General features: G+C 46.3%; 1 long non-coding RNA gene across 2 annotated transcripts in view; it reads right to left on the reverse strand.

Annotated features, from left to right (window-relative positions):
• LOC123280027 (uncharacterized) overlaps nt 1-15,714 on the reverse strand; it is a 44,544-nt gene that overhangs the window by 16,964 nt on the left and 11,866 nt on the right. For both annotated transcript variants that reach the window (XR_011497167.1, XR_011497166.1), the window contains exons 2-3: nt 10,325-14,926; nt 7,129-7,295 (exon numbers count right to left, since the gene is read on the reverse strand). This is a non-coding gene — a long non-coding RNA (uncharacterized lncRNA). The remainder of the gene's footprint in view (nt 1-7,128; nt 7,296-10,324; nt 14,927-15,714) is intronic.

The following is a 15,714-nucleotide window of genomic DNA, read 5'->3' on the forward strand; positions in this document are numbered from 1 at the left end:
CCATGACTGGTTCAGTCACAGGCTTAGGAAACGTGAGGAAAAGTTGCTGAGGCTTCTGCAGAGAAGCTTCTCTTTCCCATGGGAACTGCCAGAGATCTCATTCTCTACTCCCAGCGTGGCGGGGGAGGGTTAGGTTCCCGGGGCTGCTGTAACACATCACCTCAAACTGGGTTGTTTAAAACAACAGAAGTCTATCCTCTCACAGTGCTGGAGGCCAGAGGTCCCAAATCAAGGTGTGAGCAGAGCCACGCTCCCTCTGAAGGCTCCAGGGAAGGGTCCTTCCTCGCATCTTCCTAGCTTCTGGTGGCTGCTGGCAATCCTTGGCGCTGCTTCTTGGCTTGTGGCTGCATCACTCATGTCTTAGCTTCTGTCTTCAGATGGCCTCCACCCTCTGTGTCTCTGTGTCCAGATTTCTTTCTCCTTCTAAGGACAGCAGTTGTTGGATTAGGGCCCACCCTAATCCAGTATGGCCCCATCTTTACTTGATCGTATCTGCAAAGACCCTGTTTCCGAATAAAGTCACCCTCCCAGGGTTCAGGTGGACAGGACTGTCGGGAAAACAGTCAATGCAAAGGCTGTTCCTCTGCCTGAAATGCTTTTTCCTCCTGCTCTTTGCACGGCTGGCTCCTTCTTGTCATTCAACCTCAGTCCAACTGCTGCCTCTTCAGAGGGGACTTCCCTGACCGGTCAATCCAGGATAGCCACCTGTCCCGCTCCATCGTTCTGCCCCATTTGACTCTCGGTAACCTTAGCACCATCTGCTATTCTTCTCATTTGTTTATTGATCCATTTTGGTAACCTCCCCTCCCCTAAAACAAAAGCAGCTTCATAAGACTGAGGAGCTTGTCCGTCTTTTCATCACAGCTCAACAAATTTGCACGTGGTATAAACGATTAATAAGTAAATCCAGCTATGAAATTTTAAAATTGCTGGAATAGTGAATCAATAATTTAAATAACTTTTAGATTAGCAAAATTAAATAATTTAGCTAATCAGGAGATACATAAAATATTTCAAAAATAAATTTTCCTTGAAAAGCAGGCAGGAGTGGAAGAAGTAGAAGAAGTCAGTATTTTTCTCAATGTTCTAAAAGGACAAGGGTAATAGTCAAAACAAGGCTCTGTCCCCAGGGCTGTTTCCACCAGAAACGCCTCAGGCAGGACGAGAAGCCGGGGGAGCTTCTGGGGAATGTCGGTAAACTTGTGTGTTTCCATTTTCCCCGGGGGAGGTTTCATTCCCAGACCGAGTTCTGTAACTAGCTGTAGGTTTCTGGGGCAATTCACTTCTCTGAAATGACTCAGAATGAGAAGCTTTCTCTGTTTCCTTGTAACCAGAATGGGGCCCCTGATTTGTTCTCCAGTAGGTAGAAACCTCTGTGTTTCGCCTCCACCCAAGTGCTTTTGACCTCGGCGTGGAGCTCTCCCGCTATTACTAACCATCGCCTTTTCCTTGAAACACGCCGCAGGGCATTTACCGGTGCATCCCGAGAAACCTTAGTTTCCTAGAATGAGGTCCAAACAAGCCTTAGGAAAGAGATGAAGGAGCTCATGGACCATGTAGAGTGCGTTCTTAGCCAGCCTCTCTCCATCACTCTCCCAGGTGCTATGACTTATAACAGACCCTTGTGACTTTTTCTGAGATTACAGTGAATGAGCTTGTGTACGTTACCAATTTACTTCTTTTGACTAAATTAGCTGGTAAATTATTTGAAGTTGCCATGTGAAAAAATATCAGAGTTAGCTTGAAGGAATTGGCCAATCCAGGTGAACTGGTCACTAACTTCAAATTACAAATAAAACAACAATTTTATTTATTTATTTATTTTTGGGAGGAAGTTTGGCCCTAAGCTGACATCTGTTGCCAATCCTGCTCTTTTTGCCCAAGGAAGATTGTCACTGAGCTAACTTCTGTGTCCATCTTCCTCTATTTTATGCAGGATGCTGCCACAGCATGGCTTGATGAGCGGTGCTAGGTCGGCACCCAGGATCTGAACCTGCGAACCCTGGGCCGCTGAAGCAGAGTGCACGAAATTTAGGAGTACGCCACTGGGCCCGCCCCAATTTATTAACATTTTTGTAGTGAATATTACTTGAAATTACTGGGGTATTGTCTGAATTGGGAAACCTTTGTCACAAATTTTTTGTTTTCCCCTCCCCTTTCATCCTTCTTCTTAACAGTTTTATTACTTATTATGGCATTTAATCAAGAAAATCTTTTGAATAATTACCCTTTTAAGGAAGACCTCTTTTTAAAGTAAGAACCTAAAGGAAATTAATAGAGTTATAGAATATTAAAGTAATTTTCATAACTGTTTGCATAGTTTAAAATGTTTGATCTGTACCATGCGTTTCCAAATTAGGTGATCTTTTTTTTTCCTGGAAAATGTGTAGTTCTCTCATAAATAATTTGTAAAAGTTGTAATGAACCATTTTTTAATTAACTGATATGGATACTGGAAAAATTAATGTTCCACAAACTAAACATGGGTAAGTTTGTTATAAGGTGTGTCTGAATTTAAAATTATCTCAGCGAAGTTTGTGCATTTAATTGCGTGGTCACGTTGGGAAGCTACTCATTTATTTCAGTGATGACGCCTCTTCTCAAATATTTTAGGACTGTCCCTTTGGAATTAATTTAAGAACTTCCAGCACATTCTTTTGAATATTGTCAGTAGTGGCAGATTTTCTTCTATTGAAGACTAGTTTGAATTTTGGAAATAGTCTAAAGACATTTGTTTTTAAATCGGTTTCATAAAGTACATCATCAACTTGTGTCATAATCTTTGTGGATTATAAAACAAAGCAACGAAAGGAGATGGGATTCTAAAGAAATTTGATTAATTTTCCTGTCTGGTTCAGAGTGTATCTGAAGTCACAATTTGTAGTGCAATAAATATTTCTGTTTCCCATTTGGTTACTAATCTACTTCTGCTCTTTAGAGGAAACCTTTTAGATTCCTAGCGATCATTTGACTTGCTGCTCTCGTGGAGCTGGGAGCCCCCTCCGCCCCTGCAGGCCAGACAGCAGGGCAGCTGCAGGCTCCCGGGGTGCGTTTCACAGGCCTCTCGTCCCCCCTCCCCGTGTCACCCAGGTTTATGCAACAGCAAGTTAGGTGAAGAATACAAAATAAGGCCGAAACAGAACTGTTAACTCTAAGCCCCCCAGATAAAAATCTGTCCTTTAAATAAGCATCTCTGAGTGCTCCACAATGAGAAAGTGGAAATTCATGGATTGCAGACACAAAAATAGAGAAAAGACTGTCCTTGAATGAGGATAGGGACACCACTTCATTGGTCCTGGTTTCATCATTTGTCACCTGGATTCGTCTATTCAACAAGCATAAACCGAGCATTGGCTAGGCGTCAGGTCAGGCACGTTCTAGGGGCAGTGGCTCTAGTAGTGAACATGCCTTCCCGTGTCCTCGTGGAGCCGACACTCTGGTGGAGAGAAGAGATGAGTGTGCGTGTGTGTGTGTGTGTGTAAGAAGTTCAAGTAGTTAGAAGAGCTATGAGGAGAAGTTCAGGTAGGAGAAAGAAGGTGACGGGGATGTTGTTTTAGAGCGGGCTTGGAGAAGGCGGGGGCTGGGGAGGTCTTCGAGAGGAGGGCTGTCTGACATTAGAGGTCAGGCGTTCCAGGCAAAAGTAACAGACACGAAGAGGCTCCAAGGTGGGGGCGTGCTGCGTGCTGGAGGTGCGTGAGGACAAGCCCGGAGTCCACGTGAACAGCGTGGGAAGAGCAGGCGGGGGCGGCTCTGGTGGGAGATGAGGTCTGAGACCGCAGAGGGCCCCCACGCTATGAGGTTTGTAGGCCTCGTAAAGACTTGGAATTTCCCAGATTGTGAAGGGGTGGGGAGCACTGGAGGGGTTTCAGCCAGCACGGTGACACAATCTGCTTTCACTTTTTAAATGACCATGCTGTGAACTTCTTGCATTCTAAAGAAATTCTCTGCCTCATTAATGAGCTTGATGACATTTATTGTTGGCCACCTGCCAGGCACTGTGCCAGGCATTGCATGCGACACTTAGAATGAAACCCAACCTCCTTTCTGTGTCCTACTGTTGTGGGCTGAATGGTGTCTCCCGCAAAAGATCCGCTCAAGTCCTGACCCCCAGGACCTCAGAACGCCATCTTATTTCTGGATAATCTCTCCAGGGGTAGTGAAGTTAAACGGGGTCAAAAGGGTGAGTCCTACTCCAGTGACCAAGGGGACTAACGTGAGGAGACACGGGACAATGCTGAGTGAGGGTGGAGGTTTGAGTGGTGAATCTACAGGCACCAAAGATCACCGGCAAACCACTAGGAGCCGGGAGAGCCTGGCACAGCGTCCCTCACAGTCTCACGTGGAAGCGACCCTGCTGACACCTTGAGTTTGTATTTCTGGCCTCCAGAACTGAGAGACAGTAAATTTCTGTTATCTTAAGCCATCCGGTACCACAGTACTTTGTTACAGGAGCCCTAGGAATTCTAGGCAAGCTCTCTCCCCATCCCACTGGAGTCTGTCCCATTGGTCTTGCTTCCTGCTTATGGCCTCTCTGCTTGCCATCCCTGTGCTTGGAGTGAATGCCCAGGGTTTCCGCATGGCTGGCTCCTGCCTGTCCTTTAGGTCCTAGGTCAACTGGCACCTCCTCAGTGAAGCCTTCCCTGGTCTGCTGATTTAAATTAGCAGCTACCCTTCCCCCACTCTGTCCTGAAGGACTCACAGCACATACCCTGAAAAAATTTTTTATAGTGTTTTCCACTATCTGAAATGATCTTATTCATTTCTTTCTTTACTTGTTTATGGTCTGTCCCCCTCTCCCACTTCTGCTTTTGCTCTGTCTCCACCTAAGAAGTAAAGTCAAGAGCAGGAAGCCAGCCTGTTCAACACTGTAACACTAGTGCCTATAAGACATCTTGGTGCATAGACGGCGCTCGATAAATGTTAACTGAATGAACGGGTGATCCAGAAACCAGCCATTCTTTGAGATTTCATTAAAGTTGGCTGGAACCCCTGTCTCATAGGATCACTGTGTATTTTGCTTCTCAGGAAAACAGTCTGTGGATGGTAATTAGTCTTTGGGTGGTGACATGGTATAATCTACACAGAATTCGAAATATATTATGATGTACACCTGAAAGTTATATAATGTTATAATCCAATGTTACTGCAATAGAAAAATAAATTAAAAATTTTTTTAAATGACATTCTATACTGGAAACAGCTATTTAAAAATTTTCGCTTCCTATGAAATACAAGAAATACCTGGGAAGTGATTTGATAGGAGAGAAGTGAGATTTCAGAATTAAAGAACTATTTAACAAATTCAGATTTATCCATAAGATAATTGGGTTTAACCCCAATTACAAAAAAGTGGCAATTTTTTATGTTAATTGGTAAGAAGTTAGATAATCCCTAAAATTGACCACTACTTAAAACCGGGATTTTGCAAAAACCACTGCTGAATGTCTCTTTGTTTTTCCTGCTCCCACCATGAAGAAGGTGCCTAAGAGCAGAGAAGAGAAGGACGGAGAAAGAGCCTGGAGACCCTTCCATGCCCACCTGGGGGGACACGTTGTTACCTTCATAGATGGAAAGCAGGTGGTAAAAACTGCCCTAGAAACCAGGAGGATTTCATTGTGACTGTTACTGTTATTTGTTTCATAGCGCCTCGAGTGGGTCTCTATTTCTGAGAGCAGATTAAAAAGAAGCACGCTTAGGGTCCGGCCCGGTGGCGCAGCGGTTAAGTGCGCGTGTTCCACTTCAGTGGCATGGGGTTTGCTGGTTTGAATCCTGGGTGCGGACATGACACCGCTTGGCAAGCCATGCTGTGGTAGGCGTCCCACATATAAAGTAGAGGAAGATGGGCACGGATGTTAGCTCAGGGCCAGTCTTCCTCAGCAAAAAGAGGAGGACTGGCAGTAGTTAGCTCAGGGCTAATCTTCCTCAAAAAAAAAGAATCACGCTTAAACGCTAATGGATGGAAATTAGGAGAAAACTGAGCAGGGGTTTTAAAAAATATGAACATTGTTTAAACAATGCATGAGTTAATGGCAGCCTCAGAAGCCTATTCTTTGACAGTCTCCACTGCCTGAGTCTTTGCAGGCGGCTCTGCCGCAGGGCTTGCTGAGAAGGGAGGCTGACTTCTCAGGGGGTGAGGGCCTTGCGCTGAAAATCATCTCGCTCACCCAGGTCAAGACAGAAGCCTAGAGTGCTGAAATGCTACAAGAAACTGCAGCATCATTTCTTATGTTTAATAGAAGAACAAACAGTGTATTTTGAAAGACTTTTTGAAAACATGGCTCAGCAGGCTGACAGCGATGCCCAGAGGCCCTCCGAGGCTGGCGGTGGGACTCTCTGCAAGGGGGGCAACGCAGGCCTGCAGGCGGTGGGAAGCCTGCTTCTCCTGCACAGAGAAGTCGGGATACTGTGCACGCAGATCCACACACCACTGTGAAACGAGGCTGCAAGTCATCCCTCAGGAGTGTGCCTTGTCTTCCAAAGCTCTTATTGTTTCATTGAGTCAACAGAGCTTTCGTTAGCAATGACCGTGTGCGAACTGAGCTGGGATCTCAGGAAACGCAAAGCGGTAGGTCGTGCAACTGTCCCTTCAGGAGCTCAGTGTAGTCCCGGGTTTCTCAGCCTCACGCTAGTGACATTTCTTTGTTGTGGGGGTTGTTCTGTGCACTGTAGGATGTTGAGCAGGGTCCCTGGCCTCTACCCACCAGATGCCAGCAGTACCACCCCCCACCATTGTGACAATCAAAAGTATCTTCTGATATTGCTCCCTGGGCAATGTCGCCTGGGGGCAAAGTCGCCTCTGTTTGAGAACCACTGGTCTAGTACAAATGATAAAACACGTTTGTAAATACCGCAAAGATAACAAATGATGACCGACAAGCAGGAAGTACAGATAAGCACTGTGGACGGTCACGGGAAGTAAAGAGTGCTTTCAGGGGAAGGCTTCCTGGAGAGGAAAGTGTCTACGAGGAAGCCTTGGAGAATTCCTGGGATGTCAACGTACAGCGAAGAGAAGGGCATCGCAGGTGGAGGGTACAGCAGATACTGAGGGATGGAGACACAGATGGAGTAGTAACTCGGTAGGGATCATGTCAGATAGGATATGGGGGCAGATCCTGGAAGGTCGCTTACCTCTGGTTAAGGAGGGTTTGCTCTCGTGATGGGGACACATCACTGTGCTTCAGTCCTGCTTGGGATAGTCCTCTGTGGATAAACCGCGCGGTCAGCTGTACTGGAGGTGGGAGTAGGACATCGAGTGCTGGATGTCGCGTTGGCCTGGGCAGCGGGTCATGGAGCATCTAGGAGAGAGTGTGACGTCAGGGCCAGGAGGATACCAACCTTAGAACAACACGAGAGGTAAACTCAACAACGCTCAGGAGCAGAAAGCGAGAGGAATCAAGTCCGCCCTGGCCCAGCTGGGTGGTGGTATTGATAGAAATGCAAAGTGTTGGAGAAAAGTAGAGTGAAGATTAGAGGAGGATGAATTAATTTGGGCTGTGCTGGATTAGACAGGCCAGTGGGGTCCTCCAGGGAATATGTTCAAGTGAGAGAGGAAAATCGTTTCTGGGGTTTGAGGGGGAAGTCAGAGCAGGGGGATCTTGGAATCATTTGCTCTTGTGGCTTTTTGCTCCTCTCTCTCTTGTCACTTCTTACTTTCCTTTTTTTATCTTTTTGCTGAGGAAGATTTGCCCGAGCTAACATCTGTACCAATCTGCCTCTATTTTATGTGGGATGCCGCCACAGCATAGCTTGATGACCGGTGCTAGGTCTGCGCCTGGGATCCTAACCTGCGAACCCCGGGCTGCAGAAGCAGAGAGTGTGAACTTAACCACTATGCCACTGGGCCGGCCCCCTTACTTTCCTTTTTAAATCTCCTCTTTCTCTTTCCTTCTGAGTCTGTTGTTGACACTTGTTCCTTCTCTCTATATATTACTTCTTTTGTTAATGACAATGATAATAGTAATAATAATAATAATGGCTGTCATTTATTAAATGATTCTTCTATTTCAGGCAGGAATGATTGCCTCCTGCTGGTCTTCCCCCCGACATGTCCCGTCAGCTGATCTCCAGCCCACCAGCCTCCCTTTCTCCTTAGAAGAAAGGGGAGATGGCAGCCCTCAGCGCCCCAAGTTATAACAGTCCTGCTAATAAGGTCCCAGGAGCTCAGGTAGGAGCACATTACACCTGTCAAAATGCGTCAGAATACGAAGCATGATAGTTAACGACAGCAGCTACATTAATTGTGAAACACAGGTCATCAGTGTGTCTGTGTTTTTCCTGAGGTAATAAAAACATTACAGATTTTTTTTCAAGATGCAAAAAAACCTATAAAATCTATGATTACCGAGAAGACAACTAAATCTCATTTCCATAAGGTTGGAGGGGTAAGAGATTTTCTGAGGGCCCCACACACAGTACCCGGAACATGGCTGGTCCATAGTAGGAGCTCAATAAATATTTGCGGAAGAATGAGTGCTGCCTACTTTAATAAGGGAATTTTTCTAATACATTTATTTATTGTTCATTTTTTTCCCTAAACAGAATTTTAATCTTTTGGCAGAAATCACTTAGAAAGCGAGGACATAGTCAGTTCATTCGCTAAGCTGTCACCTTGTGCTTAAAGACGGGCTCTGCAGGCCGCCCGAGTGAGGCTGGGCAGCTGGGGCTCTGTACCATCCACACCTCCACGAGGTTTTTCTCAGATATGTCTTCTTCCCCTTTCTAGTCTATTCTCTTTCTTTTCCTACACCCCTTCTCTTTTGGTTTCTTCTCGTCCATTTCCCTTTTTCTCCTAATGAAGGGACGGTGTTATTCACGTTTGCGTCCCTCACACAGAGGTTGCTCAGTCCATGTCTGACATGGAGATGAACGCTCTTGCTCTTTCTTTTTGACGTCTTTCACTCTTGTCCCTCCTCACACTTCTCCCTTTCTGCTCGAGGGAATAATATGCTCCTATCAAGTCATGACTCTAGAGCCTTCTAGAACTTTGCAGAAGAACTTTTCCCCCATATCTCTTCTGGTTAGTGACATCTTTTTGGTCACACCAACTTTCTCCCTTTGCTACCCAACTTTCCCAGCTCCTATCCCTAAACTGACATTTCTGGGGAGCACAGTAATGAGATGTTAATTTGTCTAACGCAAAAAAAATTTGTGGTCAAATTAGTTTCAGAAACACGTGGTAAAACATCGAAACAAATTCTTTGAAATGAGATTTTTCAAAGTCTTTGATAAACCACTAATGAGAATCTTCAAGAGCAGATAGAGGATGCAGTCCTTTTCAATGTTTGATCAAAGAATTTCTCTCCCTCCTCCCTCAACCCAGAACTTCTCAAGGGGACACACTTTGCAAAATGCTCCACACCCAGTTTGGAAAACATTCAGGAGAGGATGCTCTTCAGTTAGGATGCAGGCGTCTGCTGGGCCAGGTCCCTTCCCAGCAGAGAAAAGGCCTGAGATTGATATGGAAATTCAAGAAGGGAATTGGTATTTATTAAGGATCAACTCTATTGCAGACACCATGCTAGGGACTTTGATAATATTCATAATAAGAAAAATTATGACAACAAACGTACACGTTGACATGTTTTATCTCATTTAATACAAATCCCTCCATTAATACTGTGAGGTAGATGCTATTCTCTTCTTCATTTTATAGGTGGTGAAACAGTGGCTCAGCTGGTTGACCTGGCCATGGCCAAGTAGCTAGTAGGTTGCAGACCCAGAATTCCAGTCTGCGTCTTGTTTGAAACCAAAGCCAGAACATTTTTCCTTCCACAACTACCTAAACAACTGTGGCAATCTTCAGCCAATCTGTCTCATATGTAACAGTGAAAATAGGCACAAACATAATTAAGAAAAAAGTCTTAGATGAACAATGGACAAGGATTTAGAGAACCAGGCAGGACCACGGGGTATGTTCAGGTTGTACACTGCACCACTGGAGGGAAACCAAGTGAGTAGTAGTCACTGAAGCCGTGCAGGGTTCAACGTCAGCAGCCATATGTGCCATCACTGCCGGAACAGGTAGAGATGGGGAGAGGTAGCCAGGTACCGCGGTCCTTTGAGTTTTCAGATGCAAATGTAACTTTTGAGCAAGAACTCAGGGCATAATGGTAACTAGTTTTAGGAAAACAGTATGTTATACATGAAAATGCACTAGCAGCAGATATTAGACACTTGCATATAGTGCAGCGTTGGCCGGAGAGAGCTGACACTTCCAGATAAACCAACAATCTGGCAGGAAGTCACTTTGTCACTTTCATGGTGATCATCTTCCTAATATCTGTGGATTCCCTCTCCTTCCCTTTTTTCGTTATTTTTTTCTTACCAGCTTCTGTTTTTCCTGTTTCCACTTGAGCGGCTGTGCCCTCCACTGGTGACTGAGCCACTCCTGAGTAGGGCAGAAAGGGGTATCGAGCCTTCATGCGCCATCTGGTAACATCCAAAAGTGCTGCGCCTGCCTTCCAGCCAGGTCCAGTGTGCCGGGAATTGGCCTCTGAGTCACAGCCTCTCCCTTCTCCTGCCCCCTGGCTCTTCCTGCCCAGCACCCCACTTCCTTGCTGAGATTGGCATTCTGCTGTGAAAACCAGATTTCTTATTAGGTCTTATGCTCAGTGAGCCCTTGCCTGACTTCTGCATGGGACTGGAATACGATTGTGTAGCTTTCACTCTTGGCCAAGATTTCCACTCTGTGTATCCGAAAGCATTCAAGCTCGGGTGTCAGATGCTCTTAGGTACAAATTCCAGCCTTGCCCTTTACTAGCTGGGTGACCAAAGGCAAGTTACTCACTCATGTTGAATTTCTCATCTATGAAAAGGGCACATCATGGTCTCCTTCCCATGAGGGAGATTGCCCCTAAGGGCTCTGATTACTCTTCCCTTTCTTCTCTGAAGAGGACTCATGGGGTAGGAATTCGTTAGGATGTTTTCAGTTGCAGAGAATGGTCACTCAACTCAAAGTTACTGAAACAGTGAGGACATTTATTGGCTCATCTAAAATGAAATCCAAAGGTAGGGTGGCCTCAAGGTTTGTTAATCCTAGTGTTGAATTATCAACAAGCCAGGTTCCTTCTATCTCTCCATAAAGCCATCTTCAAAGATGACTTCTCCTAAGGTGAATTCTCTGCTTGATACTATGGTGGCTTTGAATGACAACAGGTGCCTTATGCTTTTCTATTCACTTCTGGAGGAGGAGAGAGAGAGAGCATTTTCCCCTGATCTTTGGAACACAAATCCTTGCTGTTCATTTGCTTGGACCAATTTCAGTCGTATGCTCTTCACACATCAATAATTGTTGATGAAGACATGTTAGATGCTGACCCGTCTGAGTCTGAGTTCCTGAACCATCACTGGCCAGTGAGTTACCATGACTGACTAAGGCCAGAGAGGACCGTTCCTAACTCCTGTGCCGGTATGCAGTGAGGAGGGGCTGGGTGGATGTGGAGAGTCCGACTCCACAGGGTAAAAACCCTGAGCTTTGGCTCATATCCCTACTCTGGCAATTACTGGTGGGATTACCATTGCTGAACTTCTATTTCCCCATGTCAAAATGAGAAATAAAACAGTACCTGTCTCACTGGCTGGTTTTGAGGATTCAGTGAAATAAAATTTATGAAGCTCTTTGACAGAGCCTGGCAGGTATGTTACTGTTATTAACAGTAACACCTACAAATTCTAGATGATATTGTTACTCTATATGCCCAGAAACATGGTACCACTTCCTGCAAGATTCGATTGTTACCTTATTCCTGGATTCTCACCATGGACCCCTCTGCCCCAGGATGGCTGAATCACGTCTGAACACTTCATTCTGCCTCGCATTGTACATGTGATGTTCGGTGCTGAGGGGTTGGCTGGATTAGTCCCTTCTCCCTCCCATTACCGTCCCAGCCAATCTGGACTCATACTTCCTCCCCGGTGACATGGGGCATTGAGATTGAGACCACAGCTTGCTTTGTGCCAGGGCAAACTCATATTTTGACAGTTTTTTGGTAACCAAGAAATGATGTGTGACAAGTGTGAGCAAGCAGAGGCCTGTATCTTACGCCAGCACCGAATAAAAAGTGCTTCTGTGGTCTGCTTGCTAAGATGCCTGCTACCTAGAATGGAATATTTCTGTTTGACATCTGCCTCTGAGACTATCCCAACCAACATCTTTACTGCATTTCCTAGCACCTCATTTCTTCTTAGAGATAGTGTTGTTAAATATTACACATCCTCAGACAGTTTAAAATTCCATTGGGTTTTACCCCTTCTTAATTAGAATTCTTCCTCTATTGGTATCTCCTTGTTACCCAGAATTATTAGGAAATTTTTTTAAAGTGATATAATCCTATTTTGTTTCCCCATATGCTTTCTTAGATAACATGAACAATTGTTTTTCAGCCTACCCAGTTATATTCTGAAAGGTATAATGAACTCTGTGGGTTTGTCAGTTCTCCTATTTTAATTTCTGATCCTTTCTTTCTCTTTCTGGGTCCTCACTGTGGAAGCCTGGAAGTGACACATAACACACAGCCCTTTAAGACGGTGGACCGTGTTTGTGGTGATGAACAGCACATGATGATGGCTCTTGGCTGTTCGAATGATTCCAACAGGAAGCTGGTGGTTAGTCTGTTGTAAAATCCAGGAGACCCAGAGGCTACCGTGGCGATTTCAAGCTGGCATATGTATAGGGGTACAGGTTACACACAGATGGTAATTGGAGTTAGAAGCAAATATTTTCATTTTCAAAACAGCAGACACAGCACCAGGCCCCTAACGGCAGCGTGTCACATTACCGTGGGGGAGACTGGCGCTGGGTGGCAGGCCTCGTCATCACCCGAGGAGGAGCCCTGGGCCCTGAAGGGAGCATCTGGTAGGGCGCCCCACCCCCACCCTGGGCCACGAGCACAGATGTGCTCTGCTGGCAGAGGCCCTGCTGGCTGAGACACACGTCTGGGAGGAAAACAGCATCCAAAGGCTGAGCTCTGCCTTCAGCCACAGATTACAGCCAGAAAGGGCGCCAGACAAACATTGAGAAGAAAGCCCTCATCCCCAGGAAGATGTCTTAAGGATGATACATCCTATTTGTGTATATGAAGGAGAAGGAACAAAATCTAGGTGAGAGATGCTGCTGGATTATTGGGGGACAGGGGAAGGGGAGATTCCTCTCCCTCTAGCAGATTGGCGTCACTTTCCTCACTTTATACTCGTGTGCAGCTGCCCCCAGGAGGGGAGGAGGTGCCTGGAGTCCAGCACTGTCTGGGGCTCACAGGTGTGTGCTTTGATAAGGAAAAGGAAGGGGTTGAGTACAGTTGGGGGGTGGTGTGTGCTTGTGCGTGGGCGTGCACGTGTGTGGGGCCAGCTCAAAGGGGACGGTGTGGGAGGAGAGCAGTGTGCCCCTGTCCTGGGCTGTCTCGTAGGCTGTGATGTCAGCACGCTTGTCTCTCCTTGCAGATTGGAATCCACAAACATCCTGGTACCTTGGTATCTGGCGCTCTGCCCCAGGGTCTTTACTTAAAGGATTTTGCGTTATCTCGCTCCCTCTCCATTGTGCACAGCCCTCTCCTGCTTGTGTGCTCCAGGCTGAGCTGCGTGACTCCTGCCCTCAGGCCTCTGCCCAAGTTCTAAGCCCTCAGGAAGAGCGGAGGGATCAAGGCTGCCTCTCTGAGGCTGTGAGAGTCTGGGGCTTCTGGGAGCCAAGCTTGATGCACATTGGAGCTTTGCTGAAATCATTTCCCGCTGACACGTTCAGGATGCTTCTGCTGTCCTCTTCATTCCCAATGGAGCTATTTCAGAAAGTTGATTAACCTGACTGTGATATTTCCCTCCTTGGGAACTCAAGATAGACTTGGAACTTGCCTTTTACTGACCCCACCCTGAGAAGGGAAGACAAATCCTCCTCTGTTTTGGTTTTATAGGCTCACTGTTTCTTCAGCTCACTTGATATTGCTAATTTGCCTCTCTTCTTTTAGATTTATTAATGTACATAATCATTAATTGCCTGTTTTGTGCAAATTGCTATGTTGACACTTGGAAGAACACAGAGAAGCAGAACAGCCAGTTTTTGACCTCAAGGAATTTGCAATATTTGTGGGATTATAAAACCTGAAATGAAAATTGATGCAACATTTTAGACTATGTCAAATCCCAAATGACTGGGGTGGTTGTAAATGCCATGAAACTTCAGAAGCAAGTAGTTCCCTCTCTGTCATCTTTGCGTTTGGAGTTGACAGTATGGGTCAGAATCCTGCGTTCACAGATGCACGCTGTGTGACCTTGGACAAGTCACCTGCCCTTCCTAAGCCTCAGTTTCTTCTCTCACAAAAAGGGAGAAAATAGTATAAACCTCTCAGGAGTTGAGCGGATTAAATAATTTAATGTGTAAAAAGTGTTTAGCTCCCTATCTGGCACATAATGAGTGCTGAATAAAAGCTGTTATGATTGTTAAACACCTGGCGATTTTATTCGCTCTTCAATGTGGCGAGCACGCAATGGGGGAAGGCTCAGGCAGGAGCTGTGCGGCCAGTAGGACGTCTGGTTTTCAGGCTTTTCTCTGCCGCCTGGTGCAATGGGGCTGAGATGATGTGCAGACTCTGAGTCTGCTTCTCTTCCCACTCCCTCTGGTCTTTAATCTCTAAAATAAATGCAGGGTCAAGGACCAGAGGCACAGCTGCCCCAAGGCTTCACCTAATGATATGCCCCAGACCCTGGACAGCTGTTGATAAGGACTGGTCGTGGGGGAGGGTCTGCATTCTCAGCTGAGGAAGAATGTTGCATGAAACCAGCTCCAAGCCCTGCTTCCAAGGAGGGGGTGAAGCAAGAGAAGGGCCGAACAGGGACTCCTGATCCTCGTTTAGCCTGCCGCCATGTTGTATTTCCTTTCCCAGACTTGGTGGGAAGCCTTGGACCACAGCCTTCGTTAGTGGTGATGCCCCAGGAACAGGACCTGTGAGGACAGAGATTTCACATGCTGATAAGTCTACAAGTAAAACTTCCATTCCGTGTTTTAAGACTTCCCTGAAACTAACCACCGGCGTCTCGTTCAGAGCTGGGTGTGGTGACTAATGGCTCCATGGGAAGATTTGTTTTGCCTTTAACAGGTTTTCTTCCAGTGGGTCAGGAAGTCGTTCATCTCTCTCGTGGGCTGTTGGTCGCTCCGTTTACCACAGGAGCCCTGTTGGCGGCAGGTGGGCAGCTAGACAGCTGTGGAGCCCATCCTGTTGAGCTTCCCATTGCCCCCCTGCAAGCCGCTGAGGCAAAGACAACCCGAAGGCGGAGGCTGGAACCACCCTGCAGTTAGTTTCAAAAACGTGTCTGCCTGTGAAATGGTTTCCAGGCTGCAGGGTTTTTCCCAGCTCTTCCCAGGCTGTGAGCACGAAAGCCAGGTGGAGAAGGACAGACCCGTGCGATGCTGCTGGCCCCACTCTGTGGGTGTGCCTTCTCTGTCGTGCTCAGCACTGCGTTTACTTGGACCTGTGCTAATTTTCAGGGCTGCTTTATTAGCATTTACCCCAAGGCCTCTCAGCTGGAGGTCAGAAGGGCATTTGGTATTGTAGGACACCAGAATATGCCATCCCAAATATGGCTGTAGGATACCAGAATATGCCACCCCAAATATGGCTGTAGGACACCAGAATATACCACCCCAAATAAGGCTGTAGGACACCAGAATATGCCACCCCAAATATGGCTCTAGATGCAAGGATTATTTTGAACTGTTTTTGAGACAGCTCA

This window comes from Equus asinus, chromosome 22 (genome assembly GCF_041296235.1).
Source record: "Equus asinus isolate D_3611 breed Donkey chromosome 22, EquAss-T2T_v2, whole genome shotgun sequence".
Taxonomy (NCBI): domain Eukaryota; kingdom Metazoa; phylum Chordata; class Mammalia; order Perissodactyla; family Equidae; genus Equus; species Equus asinus.